Source organism: Coptis chinensis, chromosome 7 (assembly GCF_015680905.1).
Source record: "Coptis chinensis isolate HL-2020 chromosome 7, ASM1568090v1, whole genome shotgun sequence".
NCBI lineage: Eukaryota > Viridiplantae > Streptophyta > Magnoliopsida > Ranunculales > Ranunculaceae > Coptis > Coptis chinensis.
Window position 1 is genome coordinate 35,596,130 of NC_141462.1, and position 4,734 is coordinate 35,600,863.

Sequence of the window (4,734 nt, forward strand, 5' to 3'; positions counted from 1 at the left end):
CCTGTTTACAGTTAAAAATAAAATAAAAAATGGCATCCTTTAAAAGCAGATTAGTTAACGACCTAGCTATTTTCGAAAAATCTTTGATAAAACATCTATAAAAACCTACATGGCCTAGAAAGGCTCTAATATCACAGACAATCCGTGGTATAGATAGAGTCGCTATCTTATCTAGTTTGGCCTTATCTACTTCGATGTTATCACTAGATACGATGTGACCTAGTATTATGCCTTTTTTCACCATGAAATGACATTTTTCCCAATTTAAAACGAGACTCTTCTCTTCACATCGTGTCAAAACTTTAGACAGGTTAAACATGCATTCAGTGAAAGAGTCTCCATAGATAGAAAAATCATCCATGAATACTTCCATGAAACGCTCTACCATGTCATTAAATATATGAAGCATACACCGCTGGAAAGTACCAGGAGCATTACAAAGGCTAAAAGGCATCCGTTTATAGGCGTATTGATAAGAGCCCAAAACTGTAGTTTTAACCCTGTAACAGTCATACTATTAGACCAATTATGTGAGTAATAATTAAGAGTTAACACTGATTACATGTTTTATGCATTTCGTGTTTTCAAGTCCATTATGTGCAGAAATGTGCCACTTTAGCAAGATAAAGGAGCAAAGGTCGGTTACTAAGGTGTTCCGTGATTAAAGGCCAAGATTCAAGAAGACAAAGCCTTTCTAAAGCCCGGTCAAAAGCTGAAAAGTCGACGCGGGCAGAAATAGCACACAAAGTCAGCAGAACTTTCGAAGGCCATATCTTTGGACTCAGAGCTTGGAATGGGGCCTACCTTATGTCAAAACGACCGGCTCGGAAAGAGATTTACAATGTTCTAAGCCTTGATCCAATCAGAGGAGCAGAAGTGGACGAAAAGTCTGTTGAAGCCAACTGCAGCTGAATAGGCCTTTTTGGACTGAAAGAATTGGGTTTTGGGCCTGATTCTCTGGCCCAAAACATGGCTCCAAGCCCATGCACGATTTTGGATCTGAAAGTATAAAAACCAAAGCTTAGCTCTTTGTTAATGGTAGATTTTTTAGTAGAGAATAGTAGATAGAAGGTTAGAAAAGAAAAGTAGCTTAAAATAGAAAGTAGCCATTAGAATAGCTTCTAGATCTAGATTTAATTGTTTTTAATTAAGTTTAGTTTCAAATCCAATTCTTGTTTTAGATTAACTCTTAGAATCATTGTTCTTAATTAGTTTGATAAATAAAATAGCTAGTTTGTAAATTTCGATTCTTGTCATTTACATTGTGTTAGATCTGATTTCATTTAGTACTTGTTATTCAATTCTTAGTTATTAATTCGATTTTAATTATTGTTTAATTTAGATTAGTAAATTTCAATTCTTTATATCATGTTTAGTTTTAATTTAATCGGAAATGATTGCGTAATGATTCTCGGCTAAACCTCCATTAGAGGGGGTTGAGAAGCCTTGATGAAAGCTTGATTCCAATTATCGTAGAGTCGTCGTAATTTCCTTTCCACTCTAGAAATGATTAGTTCACCATGAGAATGGATTTAATCGTTCACATGCTAGTTATGAATTGGTATGAATGCCATGTGTAATTAGGGATTAGGAAGAACCAATTGTTCTGTGAAGCAGTTCAATTCTGATTACGACGATTCGTCGTTAATAGGATTAAATTGAGTTTAGGTGGAATCAATTCCCCTCTAACTCCTTATAATCGAATCAACGTAGTATTCCCATAGTTATTTTGATAACCGACTAGTTGCATTTTGTGGGTAGTTGCATCGTAGTCTAGTTGCCACTTCGTAAATCTCTCATTAGACTTATAGTAGAGTAATTAGACTAGAAAACACAGCATGCGGAAGGACTAGGAGTGGAACGAATCATCTACTCCACTATATCTCATAGGATTGAAAGTAGAATCTTTGATAAAATATAGGCACATAAATTAGTTTTGGTTTACTTACGTTTTGAGTTCATCGTTCGTTTCGTAGGTAAACTATTTCATTTTATCTTTTATCAAATGGCCCCGCTGCCATCTTAGTTTCACTTTCGCATTGTTTTCGTAGTGTAAGTACTTTTCTTAAAGTCCCATTTTCACCCACCCACCCTTGTTTGATTCATATACCGTGGTTTTCCGATTCAGCGTTGAAAAGTTCGGACAAAAATACACCGAAGCCCGACATCGCTATATAAGGAGCGCTGCTACTCTATAGCTGGAACACGAAGCGACCACCTAAAAACAACTGTAATTTGAAAATTACACGGAGCGCGATCGCCACATGATGAGAGAGCACCCCAGCCGCCTTTGCTAATTTTTCCGAATTCTACGTTTTGATTCGAACTTTGATTTTTCAAGTTTTTCAGTGTTCTAACTTGTTATATACACCTAACACGCCAGAAAACAAGACGCTATTCATAAGCGAAGCAAGGGCCGCGATCGGTATTCCTTTCTTCCACACCTCGCACCTCATGTTAGAGGTTTATACTAGTATATCGAAATTGTTTGGAGTGTTGATGTGTTTAGCTAAGTTTGGTTTTAGCCTTGTATGAGATTAAGGTCCGGCGAACAAAACACCGAGCGTAATTACACAACAACGTCAACAAACAAGTCTATCTAGTATACCACCCACTACACCTCTAGCTACTATTTCACACACATCACCCCGACACAATGCCCGGAAGAAGAGACTCCTCTCTCGACTTCTACAAAGCTTTGAGTGATAGCCCCAAATCTTGCATCGTTCTAGCGGACCCGATGGGGATTTCGAATCCCCAAATATTTTAATTTGTTACCCGTTTTTCATGGATTAGACCATGAAAAACCTTATCGGCACATCGTGGATTGAACAAGTCCTAACAACATTCCACCATCCTACGGTTGGTGCGGAACAAATTAAACTCGGGTATTCCCTTTCACCTTAGCCGATAAAGGCGGCATCTTGGTTAACCGCCCAAACGCCTAATTACGTGGACTCGTGGGCTAAACTTGTTCACCGTTTATGGAACATTTTTACCCACCCCTAAAGACGGATGAGATGCTTTCCAAGATTCATTTCTTTCGACAAAATCCTCATGAAATATTTTCAGAGGCTTGGAATCGTTTCACCGATCTCCTTATAGAGTGTCCACATCATAACTTAGCGAAAGACACGTTAGTTTGTGCTTTTTTCAAAGGACTTCTACACCACCATAAAGAAGTCCTAGACATAATGAATGGGGGTATTTTCTTAAGCAAAGGAGCCTCGGAGGCTTATAAATTTTTAGAGGATCAAACTAAGCGAAATAACAACTGGGGGGGTAGTGATGACATCCACCGCTCCGCTAGTTCATCAAATACAGTTAAGGCCGCCGGTATGTTTGAAATTAAACACGATTCTGAGCTTAAAACTCTAATCGAATCACTCACTAAAAAGGTAGAGGCCATTTCTGTTCAACAAAAGCCTATCCCCGTTATGAACGTAAATTCAAATCCATGTAGTTTCTGTTGGAGCCCTGAGCATCCCAACTCCCACTGTCCTATAGCCTATGAACAGGCTTGTTCCATTAATAGTGAACCTAACGCCCCTTGGAGACAAAATCCCAACTTCGGTTGGAGAAATAACCAACACGTCACACCTCTAGGGTACAATAATCAATATGTTAGGCCAACACACAGTTTTAACCAAGCTCCACCACGACAAGGACAGGGTCAGGGTAATTTTAATAATTATAACAACCAAGCGCAACCTCGACAAGGTCAAGCACAAAGTCAATGTAGTTATAATAATTATAATGCTAATAGAGGTATCGTTCCGGTAAATAATAACTATCAAAATCCACCCATAAATAATTCACGTGAAATAGTTCCAGTCACACCACCCGTGACTACTACACCCACACAACCGGATCGTCTTGACACCTTCATACAAGTAAACCAAAAACTTTTCCAAACCATGGCTCAATCTAACCAACAACTTCTACAATCCGTTAATAATTTAACCCAACAATTGGCTCAAGATAAAGCCCAACCCAAAGGTGTGTTTCCAAGTCACGAAATACCTAATCCTAAAACAACAAATACAGCCTTTGAGGTAACCAATAATACTAGTAATGAATATGAAAATGTAAGTGAGCTAAAGGCCATCACCACTCTCCGTTCTCGCAGAGTGGTTGATAACAAAGTAATTACGCCTATAGTTACCCCACCAGTCGCCCCTACACCTGCTATTTTACTAGATACTGAAATAGAAACTGAAGAGCCTACCACTGTAGAGGTACCAGTTACAACACAACCTAAGAAACAGAAAGACACGGTTAAACATCCAGGTGATACCATTGCTAAATATAGACAGAAACTACCGTTTCCACAAAAATTAGCCGTGTTAACTAGGGATACTAATTATGAGGAGATTAGGGACGTTTTCAAGAATCTAACTATAAACCTTCCCTTCCTCGAAGCTATTAAAAAGCTACCACACCATGCTAAGTTTCTTAAGGAATTGTGTACTACTAGGCGTAAGACCAATATACCAAAAGATGCCTTTTAACGTAACAATTCCCAACTCTATCCAACATAATGGAATTGTTAAGTACAAGGACCTCGGTCGTCCTATCGCATACAATGCACCTTAGGAGATTCTTATACCACGACCGCGTTATTAGACTTGGGGGTTAGTGTTAACTTACTCCCGTTTTATTTGTATAGACAAATAGGTCTAGACGAGATGCAACCCACTAAAATGACGTTGCAATTAGTTGATCGGTCTATTA

The 4,734-nt window shown here is 38.6% G+C and overlaps 1 pseudogene; it reads right to left on the reverse strand.

The window, feature by feature from the left end:
* Positions 1 to 3,030: 3,030 nt before the first annotated feature.
* On the reverse strand, positions 3,031 to 3,124 carry LOC147487300 (small nucleolar RNA R71; annotated as a pseudogene).
* Positions 3,125 to 4,734: the final 1,610 nt, after the last annotated feature.